Raw genomic sequence first — 11,900 nt, forward strand, 5'->3', positions numbered from 1 at the left:
TTTAAATGCCCCCCCCGAAATAAAGAAACTAGGAGGCAGGGGAAGCAGACATTTATTTCCACTCATCACGTAGTCACGTCGCTCATTAACAGAACCACAACAAACCACACAGTTCTGTCAAGCCCTAAATACATTTACCACACCTGAAGAAGGCTCCCCGGCGAAACGTTGTGTTTTCTTTCTTCTTTTTTTCAGCATGGAATAAACCTGTGACTTGTTCCTTTGCAGCCTACACATGCTGACGCAGCTACCTATCTGAACTACTAAAATACATTTAGCGTTTTTATAAAAGACCCCTTCTGAAATGCTGTATGTAAATCCTTTCTGGCTCTGGGGCACAAATACATAACAATCATTCATGTTACATAAATAAAGCATGCTTGATTTTGTAAGGTAAAACTGAACACGTTTTGCACAGACAGAGCGACTTGAGAGATACGGTAGTAGTTCGAATGGCCGGGCATTTACCTGACTTTACGATCTCATGAGGTAAGAGTAATGTGTTTTTTATGATTTCCTTTATTGTTTACGGACTGTCTGTTTTTTCCCGATGACTTGGAAGGAAACGGGTAATGAGTTCAAAATGAATTCGTCGTTCAGCACTGCTGTGACATAAGCGCTCAGCTGGTTGGGCTAACGCAGACGCACTCTAGCAATGTGCAGCAATAGCCAACAAATAATTGTGTTTGTGTAGCACTTTTCACTTTTTGTAGTTTTCCTAATTCGTGTAATGTGGTGTTTCAAGATGTCTATTACTCTAGGATCGTTGATTATACATATTAAAAGCAGGTTGTTGTGGCCCATAGCAATCTCTTTGCTGGAGCACTGCGGTTACCATTCATGTCTGTATTTTGTCACTGACAGTGCACCGTAAATCCAGAATGCTTTTTTCTCACGGAATCTGTGATTGGGTTCCAGTTTTCACACATCATCACTGCTTGGATATACCCTCTTCCTTTGAAATGTGTGCTGTAACGCTGGAATCCTTCCACTGCACATTGAAAACAAAGATTGGGAAGAAGAAATCTGCTAGCCATTTATGGATTAACATTTCCAAAAAATGTGCTCTCAGAAGCACAATCTGGCTTCAAAAGATCATTCACTATTATGGTTGTAGCCTAATGGTTTTAGGATTCGCCTCCGGTGTCACGCAAAAAACAACCCGTACCGCACACTTTACCCTAGCCTGACGAGCTTCCATAGATTATCCTTACAAACATCTTCCCCAAAGTATGTTTTTTTTTTCATTCAATATACGAGTCTGTAGATACGTAGAGTACAACGTTCACTTGATTGATTTTCCTTTTGCAATGTGTTCTTGCTTCTTTGGTTGTTGTTTTTTTTTTTAAAAACGGGACATTTCGCAAGACACCTGTTAAAATATTCAAACGAAAACCGTACACGTTTCTCTCACGTTTCTGAAAAAAGACTTGTCCGCTTTTGTGTTAAGAAACACCAACAAAATATTAGCGGGTTTTTTTTAAAAGATGGGGGACTAGAAAAACACAGCTTTGTGTTGTTGTGTGCTGACTTTACCACAATATTGAGTCGTCTCGGCTTGAAAACCAGACTGTATTATTCTCAGTAGTTTTTTAGTGTAGTCTACCACAAGAGCGCTACTGCTGCTACAGTTATAACATTTATAACATTTTTGTTACCGCTCGTAATAATAGGGTGATGATAATTGGTGATGTCTGTGGCTTAGTATGCATGTTTTTGCATTTTGTCTCGGTATCTCCTATTCCTCTTCACTCCGAGTCAGGGGTTCCAAGACTTTCTGGCTCGGATATCCTATCTGAAAAGGCTGGTTTTAATCTGAATCCACTGTTGAAACTAACAGCAAATTTCAATGCGGTAACTGGTTGTATTTTTAGCCTTAACCTAACAGTAAACTATTTGGGTTAACTCAGCGCACAGAGGAGTAACAATGAATGAGGTGAGACATTTTGTGTTTAGGAGTCCAGAATTATTAAGTAAGAATTATTCATTCAGAGTGTAGCTGAAGTCTTTGCAGGCTATTTAAGGATCATCTGGACTCCAGTGTGTCAGCAGCACGGTCGCTTTCTTTTTAGATCCTAATAAGTTAAAATATGTCTTTAATCCCATTTCATCAGGAAATAAAGGGACCCGACATATGAAGTTCTTCCAAAGTTTATATACAAAGAAGATTAATCTAAATTTATATCTGAGAAATGATGAGCTCTTTGTGTTGAATCTTTGTAATTACTTAAATGCAAGATGAGCTCATAAAATCCAGCAAGCAATGTCTTTAACAGTTTGCTGTGTGTAAAGCTAAATACATGAACAATTCTGACATTTTAAAACGTATCTGAAATAATGCGAAAGGATCTCAAACAGTAGAACCGCCTAACCACTTATTATGGAATACTTGGTTGCCTGAGCTTTTGCACGATTGTTAGAGGTGTGAAATGTTTATAATACTTCTTTTACAAATGTGTCCTTTTATTTCGGGTAACCCGACTTAGTTTTTTTTTTTAATACAAAGGACTAAAGAGACTATTGTTGAATTAAATTTTACAATTTAAACATGAATTTCCCGTGTACTACTTTAACTTTTTAACTAAAATTAAAAAAATATATATACATTGGTCAATTCGCTAAGGAGTTTCGAGGTTAAAAAGGAAATCACCTGTTAACCAGAGTCGCGTTATCCCTGTATTAACTCTTCACTACTGACCCTTTCATTGTGTTTTACCTGCTACTGTGATTTTAAAAGAAAGTAAACGTACAGTCACGTCAGCCTCCGCTCCCGTTCACCTGCTCCACTCTCGGGATAGGAGAGCAAAACGCACGTCTCAAAACATGCTGATGGCAATATCCGTACCCGTGTGCTGCTTGCACCTCTCTGCCATAGTGTAGGCGATTAGTTTTCTACGGAGCAAGTGCTGTTTTGATGCTCTAATATATATGGGGTTTGTTTTACATTAGTATTTAAAATCCTTAATCTGATATTTTGCCCTTTTCAGATTAGACTGATTAATAAACTGGGGAGTTTCGAAATAAAGCCTAATGAGGAGTCATGCAGGGTAAGTGATAGCTACATAGATCCCATATATATCTACAATATTAAATTATTAACATAATCTGATTGGTTTCAGTCTTCAGATGGAGGCTGTCGTCCGTCCCGCTCCCTGCTATAACAGGTAGTGCCTTCTGATGGCATCGCAGATACGTGGGCACAGGTCCTCGACATCCGCATTCACATGTGGATCCGAGTAACGGTCGAATTTATTAGCTGCGTGTTTTCAGCAGTCTCTCCCTCACGTGCCCTAATTAAAACGTTCAGAAGTACGTCTCGAGCCACCGCCGGCAAACAGTCGCCTCTGTCAGACGTTAGCGTGGCGCTGCACTCCACGGCTGAACTTCTTGAACCACAGGAGAGAGCGCAGCTCAGATATCTTCTTGTGTCTGGTGTACATTGTATGTTTTACCTGACCACCTAGTAAAATTAAATTACGTTGAGGAACACTCTTCTATTATGGAATGCTGAAGGCTTGGAAAAAGAGAAATCAGATGTCATCCGTTGTACCAGATTAAAAATTGCGTTGCTTTTTGGAATCGGTGACTATTTTGAGGTAAATACCATAAAACAACAGCAATTTAAAATCATAACGACAGCAACAATACTGATACTTCATTTCACATTGGAATTAATCACTATTCTAAATCTGATGACTATATTTTGACAATACATAACAAGCGTTGCATCTGAAAAGACCTAGTTTGTTAAGGTTAACGAATTGTATTTTTTTTTCAGGAGTATGCGAGTATTTCAGTATATTTAATGCCAGGTACTTTTTGTCTTGGTTTAGAATCTGCTATTGCCATTTAATCGACTGGTTTTGAAGACAGACGAGTAAATGAAACTGTGGTGAAATGAATGACAGAGGAAGGTGGCTTCCTGTTTTGAACAGTACAGGTAAGCTCAGATGGACATTTTAGCCAGTGCATCTATAATGTGTATTGTATATACATATTTATATGTGTAATATATGTGGCTTACATGCTGACTTAGAAAAAAAAGATTCATATTTTAATTATATCAGCTTTGCTGGCTGGTTAGTTCAACCTTAAGGATGGATTTACTTAGGAGCAGGGAGTGACGAGTTGAAATAATGTTTTTCTTAATTTGTTTTTTCATTGCTTTGTATCTAAATAACATTTAAGAATGTAGCTATGTTCAAAATAGCTATAGTATTATAATTTAAAATGTTCAAGCACTAACCTACTTGAAGTTCTTCCAGTAATAACATTGCTACTAAATGTAATTTTTATGTTAAACACATAAATATGACAAGTTTTAAATAGTGTATAAAACACTAACAAAACTCTTCAGGATACAAATAGTTTTATACAAAATAAATACACATAGCAAGTAGATGTGTTTTATATCACTTATAGGCTGTACAGTGATTATCCTTTGGTTTATATTGGGGAGGTGGGGATTGGCTTAGACAGACTGTTCGGTTGAATATAGTTTATATGACCACTGTGTGATTCTCTGCGCTTTTGATTTTTGACTATTACCAAAATACCTGATACCTGAGATACATTAAATGTATATTTCAAAATGATACACCTCTGTTTATATGAAAAAATAATATAAAATGACACAGAATAAAAGCAACAGTGATAAAAGTATTTTCGCTCCATTATTAAAATAAACTTGGTCATTGTGCATCCAAAAATATCATCCATCTCCAGTATAATAAGCTATAGCTAGTTACAAGATATATATATATATTTCAAATTAAATCCCCTTAATATATATGATGCAGGGAATTTCCCTTGTGTTAAATATAAACTGCAATAAACAGTTCCAGAAGAAGGCAACTTGACAAATTAACTGCACTCTTGTTATATTTCTTTCTAACCAGCTGAAGAATTCCTTTGTCGGATTTTATCATTATTTAAACCTTGTGTATGGCATAAAGACTTCATTTTCCTTTCTAGAAAAAGGGACGTGGCCTTGTTTTATTTAGATACTGTAAATGCTTTTCATATGAAGAAGCCAACACAGTTGAATATCTCCCCTATCCTGATCACAGAATTCTCCTCTTGAAGAAACAGTTCACAATCGAAGACAAAGTGACTTTCTTAAAGTGGTGGTTGGGTAATTTTTTGCTTATCGTCGGCGAATTAGTAATAAGTAACTATTTTGTAAAGAATCGAATAGGTCAGATACAGTATAACTGTTCAACTGCCACTTGGTGGTTTGTGTGAAAGTGTTCAGCTACTCAGATTGAATTCCTGTATCTAATCTGTATGTACACCCAAAGAAACAGAACTAGACAAGTTCCCATGTAAATAATTGTACAGATAATAGGATTCACAGTTCTTAATTACATAATTTTAGTCATGTTAAAATGCTAATTGTGAGTATTAGGGAAGAATGGCTAAGATCAAAGGAAACCTCTTAATAGGTTTTGAAGCACTAACTGGTATAAGCAAAAATAAACACATTACTAAACATTTTTTTCAGGCTATAAAAGACAAATTATGATTACACTTAAAATTTTGAGACAACCCCAACCAGACACACAAATATTTTAATTTTCTAACAACAAAAAAATTACCGAAATTGGCCAGGAGGATGTTTTAAGCATGTAAAAAAAAAATCTTTCAAAATTTAACTTCAAAAGAAGTGCAGGATGAATTACGAACTAGAATAAATGTACACCAAGCAAGACTACAAAGATATTTAAATGAAGAAGGACTGTTTGGTAGATGGCCAAGATACAGACCAATTCTTCAGCCCAGGGCTTTGGAGATCAAGCAACAGTATTCAAATTAACATCTGAAGGCCAGAGCAGACATTTTAAAGCACATTTAATTAAACCAATATAGACCAGAAAGATAAAAATATTTGTGGCCTGAAATTAATAGTTGAAAAGATATCAGGTTTGTCAGTACATCAAGGATTTTGGGCTGTTCCAGCCGACCAATAGCTTATCAGGAGTTTAAGTTTATATGACTAGTTTACTATTCCAAACTGTCAAGTATTTGGTAGTACTAATTTATACAGCTCTCCAGGTAGGATTTGAATCCACAAAAGTCCAGTTACAAGTCCAGAATACAAACCACTGCTTGATGGTTCTGCTTGTGAATGAACCCACAAGCTCTTTGTCCCAAATGGACTCTCCATTTGTAACCTTTCTCATCATTATGTTCCCACTTTTAGTGTCCCTTATACACACTGCCGAATAGACCCTTATGTTTTTTCTAAACGTAACTGCAAAACTTTGCAGTTAAGTACTTTGCAAAACTTACAAAGTACTTAACTGGTACTCCGAATCCAAGGTTCCAGGATTTTATACATTGCTCTAATAGCATCCCAAGAAAAATCATTTGCCAAAAAGATCTCATAGATAAGATACTTCAACCTATATGGTTTCGCCTACAGGAATCTGAAGCAGTTTAACATGCCACGGGAAGTCACATACAATAGACTAGAGAGAGCAAAGGGTGTGTGGAAATGTCTTTTTTCCTTTCAAGAATACAGCTGTGCTGCGTAATGTGAGTGAATTAAATCCGTACTTTTCCCGTGGTCATGTAATGTCTTTGTGTTTGTCTTCCGTTTTTTATGAATCCAATTATTTTATTATCCTTTAATATGTTTAACTCAAGCTTTCAAAATATCTGGCTATAGGCCTAGTAACGAAGAATGCTAAGGATGACAACTATGTAAAACAAAATTTAATTTTGAAAATGTTGTAATACAAAGACATTTCACAATGGCCTAAAATGTGACTTTTGGGAAGATACCAAATCGTTTTTCAAAGTCCCGCTTTTCATATTTTCTGAGGTCCATAAAAATCTGCGGCGCTCCTTCAAGGTTTATTTTAAACTGCAAGAAAATTATCGCAGCTGTCATCTTTTGCTGAAACCCTGTCTGAAACGCGGCAGATATCAAAGCAGGTCTCAACGAAAACTAGACTGCTCGCTGTCAAGGGTTTCAGAAACAAAATGAAACTGCAAGCAAAACGCATTAAAGAGTAATATATGTTTTATATATATTATAAAAGGTCAAGAAATAGAGAAGAAACCCGCTGGGAGCTACTACAGAACTCTGTATATTGCATCTAACAGTATTTTTGTTACTGTTAGATGCAACCTATCATCGCAGTGGTGTGTTTACAAGAATTCTGGCAAGGGTTAACGCCATGTTCAATTTCGAAACACTCAGCCCTATTAGGACGCAGCAAGCTTTTATGTCTGGCCAAACAAAAATTAAAGGCAGACTACTTCAAAAGTGAGTTAATATAGCAGGCTAATATTTTTACACTATTTATCTGGCTAGCCTACATTGTTTAGGCAGATAGTTGAGCACAGTGCTCGCTGTTGAAAGATGACTCGGCTCTGAGCTGACCGGCGGATTGACAGAGCGCGCAAAAGGCCGCCGCGCACCTGAATGATTTGAAGTCTGTAAAAGAGAGGCACAACAAGAATTAAATAATATTTCATAGCCTTATTTGTATAACTACTTAATTTATGTTGTAAGGATCCTACAAGTGTGCAGGTTTCATAACTCTTTGAAACCCCATTTGAAAGAAAAACCAAAACGGCTTTAAGATATTGTTCGGCTCTCTTCCTACATCAACGGTTCGAATTTTCTAGCAGTTCATTCACATGTATATTCTAAAATGTTTTTAAATCAAGACAAATGAGCGTTCAGTCACGGACAAGACCATGTTGTGAAACACTATATTGAGATAGAAAACATTGCTTTGTTTGTTATGACTTTTCAACACAGTTGTGTTTTCCCTGTTGAAGACAGTGACCTCTTCTCGTTAGTAACCTTCTTATAGGTGTTATAAGAATGTTATAACCTTCTTATATTGTTCTAGCGTTATAATTAAGGAAGAAGGATGATCGAATGGTATCCCCTTGTTTGTAATTATTGTTAACACAGAGATATTTTTGCACGCACTATATTGAGCGAGTATATGTTTCTATCTCTTACTCAAAAATATATAGGGTTACATGTTAAAACCAATAGACTCAGCACAAAATCTTCGCTTGCATTGCAGTTGGTGGATTTATACAGAAGGACGTAATATGTACGTAGCTACTGTACATATTACATACTTCTGGACTGCAAAAAGGAAGCTCGTGGGTAATTGTCCTCTCGCCTCGGACAGTTATTGTACCTGTGAGCTCAGATTGCTGCTGTAAACTGCCCTGTTTAAATGGGAGCTCTCTGCTTTTGAGACGAGATTACCGCAAATACGACTTTTATGCAATTAATTTTTCTGTCAATGGACGATCAGATATATCATTAAAAAAAACTTACTTAAATAACTGTTCTTCCACTACTCATTCCATGTGTATATCACTGTAAATGTTATAACATATTTTAAAAAGTATGTTTTCATCTTCAGTCCACGGGTGACTTTTCACGCACATTTTTTGTTGTTGAAGAAACATTTTTTGCTGCCTTAACACGCTTTAAAAACACATAAAACTCTTACAGCACGCTTGCTGTTTTATGTAAATAACTGTTTTTCAGTACATTAAATTGGTTTCTCGTAATACATTTCCTTGTAACCAATAACAAAATGAAAATAAACTATTAAATGCAATATTCTGCATTTAAATTCCCATTAACACCCCCTTCACTTTCTATGGTGTTGTTTATTATATGCAAGAGCTCTAAAGTTGGAAATAAACTGTACAGGGGATTTAGCTGAACTATGGTTGAAGAGAAGCAGCGCGCGACAGCTAATTAATTATAGCACACGTCCCACTGAGTTACTGAGACAAAGACGACTCCGAGTCTCCTCACCTGTTGTGCTGTTCGGCGCCGTCACATTCATCCTCTTTGAAATACGATATAGAAGGGGTACTCATAAAAACTCATATTTTATAGGTGAAGTCGGGACATCTGATGAAAACAGCTCACATTTCGCTTACAGTGGCATATAAATATTATATTTTTGCTTAGAAGTAATTTTAGGTTTAACGGTTTAAGAGAGCTGAGAGAATGATGTTTCTTTCTTCGGTGTGGCCCCTCTATAATTTTAAAATCCTGTTCAAATGTAATTATGAAGTACATTCTTGTTTGAAGAAATCCAATTGAATGAAATTTTAATAACAAATAAAAATGAAATATATAGCATAGATTTAAACATCCCGTAGATCATATGTCGTTACATTCACTTAGAAAAATCAAGAAAACATCAATTACTGAAATGGACAACAACGTCTAAAATACACACCCGCTTTTCATTTCGCACATATTTGGTTTAAAAAGAAGAAAAAAATGTTTTACAGCAAATCCATACCGAAAGCGAGAAATATGCGAGTAGTTGTTTAGATTCTCGTTTGGTAAACGATCAAAATGAAATAATAGCTTAACCAGTCTACAGTACTTCGCGGTACAGGGGAGCGAGGTGTCAAGGAACAGTGAAAATAAGGAAAAGTGATCAGTGGTAGAGACATCATCTGTAGCTCTATTCCACTTGAATTCAAAAACACCAAATCGCTATACTTTCTGAATTTTAAGGACCTGCATGAGTTCGATTTAATATAGTTAAGAGAACTTGCGAGTTTTGCAGATATTTACAAATATTAACTTCATTTGAAATAAATATGCCCCGCAATTGCACCTGAATGACTTTCATTTTGAAAGTCTCTGCTGTGCGTTTTAATTTCTTGCTCAGTGGAGAACAGTGCCGTGAGTTATAAAAAATAACATTGATTACCTATAATCTTCTTTGCAAATTTACTATTTTTGTTTCACAGATTATCCATTTACAGTGTGAAAGCTTTATAAAAGCGGCTCAGATTCACTTGCAATACAATACACAAATTGTTTTGATTTAAAACCAGGAACCACACAATTTTGCGCATATTGACGATTCCAACAGCATTGTTATACACCTCAGTGTGTGTTTATTTTACGTCTATAGTCTTTGCTTTTTGTAGAAGAACAATTGTAAAGTAATTCCTTGGTGCAAGTTTAAATTTAAAGGTAGAAAACATTTGTACCGACTTGTAATAACCTCAGATTCGCATAAAAATGTCCATCTTTAGGTAATGTACATGGCAATATAATTCTGTCACTATCTAAATGTCTTATTTCCATATATTACATTTAAAAAGATTACCGTAGCATTTATGTTGTATGCGGGATCTGAAATTGTTTATCTTCATTTTCCTATTATGGGCATTTTCTAAAGACCTGAATTGAATTTTTAAATAGACCCTAAACATGTGTTGGACACCAATAGTGGTTGCTTAAACTTTGCTGTCTTCAAAGTCTTACAGGTTTGCAAATGTGCCTAATTAACACCAAATTGAAGCTTAACAAGATTAAATAAAATGTTCCTGATCCGATTTTTCCATGATGCTTCAACATAGTTTTATAACTTCCCGGTTGTCTTGAGTTGCACAACATTCTACCCTTCAAGTGTGGATAAAGACGTCTAACATATTAAACAGGACTTAATGTTGCCTCGAGCTTAAACTTTTTAAAAAAGTAAATTACAGGGTGCCTTTATCTTCCCCCCTTTCGATTTATTAGGGAATTTTTCCTAATTGTCTCTTATTATTTCAGCTATAAATGTTGAATATTTCACTCAAAAATAAACTTAGGGTAGTGCATTTGAAAGGATGTCTATCAGTAGCCAGCAACAAAAGATTATTTTTTAAACGTTTCTAATTACATTCGGCCAGGATTTTTTAATTAACGGAAACATATAGTCTCATAATCAAGTTCCACAGCTCTAAAGACGCCCCTCTCTGCATTACTGATGTAATACTGATTACTCGTGTGATTAAATCTAATATTTTTCTTTAAGGCTGAAATCACAACATCAAATGCATTTACTCGCTGTCTTTGATTATGATGAAGATGTTAACAGAATGGCATCTATGTTTCTTGAGAAATGTAGGCGAAGGAATAGAAGGATTATTCTAGTTAAGAATAGAAATAGACATCACCCCGTTAAAACACGTGATACTGTATATCCTATTGGTTGAAGAAGTTCAAGTATGTAGCTGCGTCAAGCATGCGTAGACTGCACAGGAACAGGTAAAGGTTTATTCCATGCTGAAAGGAAAAGAAAAGAGTCACAACGTTTCGGCTGTGGATCCTCCTTAAGGTGCCTTCACACCTGAAGAAGGCTCCACAGCCGAAACGTTGTCTCTTTTCTTTTCCTTTCAGCATGGAATAAACCTTTACCTGATCCGTTATATTCTATTGGTACTTGACAAGTGAAGGGAAATTACTGTTCTATTATCTTGGCAAGTGTCAATACAACCAACTCTAATCAGCATTCAAAAGAAAATGTGAAAGTCTGATAACAGTGCTGGCAGTAGACGGCACGTTTGTAATGGCTTGTGGCATTAAATGAATATGATAGATTGGCAAATAGGGCACAAGGAGCCGAAATTCGCACAAAATGTATTATGCTAAGAACCTTGTAGAAAAGATGTATTATCTCGATCCGTCTGTAACAGAAATATTTTCCAGTAATAATGCGGAGATTTTTCAAGCCGTGAGAGACAGATTCTGTAAGTAGCTGGCTATCCTCCACGATTGTAACGGGTGTTCATATCAAGGCCCGATAATCACCTTAGTCCCATGTAGAGATATGCGTGAAATTACGGCTATTGTCACATTTTGCTAATAGCACAATCTTTAAAGTGTGTGCAAACAAATTATGCGAAAACAAAAGCAGAGTTGTTTTTCAGGAACTAACACTGTTATTAAGTTGTCCTAAAAATGGAATTTGTGTATTTTGAAACCACAAACTTAGATTTATGTTAAACAAAAAACTTTTGCTCCATTGGAGCAGGACATTTAGCCCAGCTAGCTCGTAAAGTTGTTAGTACTGTACCTTCGATTCGAGAGACTCATCCTGTAATCTCATCTT

The sequence above is a fragment of the Atractosteus spatula genome, chromosome 5 (genome assembly GCF_055471065.1).
Source record: "Atractosteus spatula isolate fAtrSpa1 chromosome 5, fAtrSpa1.hap1, whole genome shotgun sequence".
Taxonomy (NCBI): domain Eukaryota; kingdom Metazoa; phylum Chordata; class Actinopteri; order Semionotiformes; family Lepisosteidae; genus Atractosteus; species Atractosteus spatula.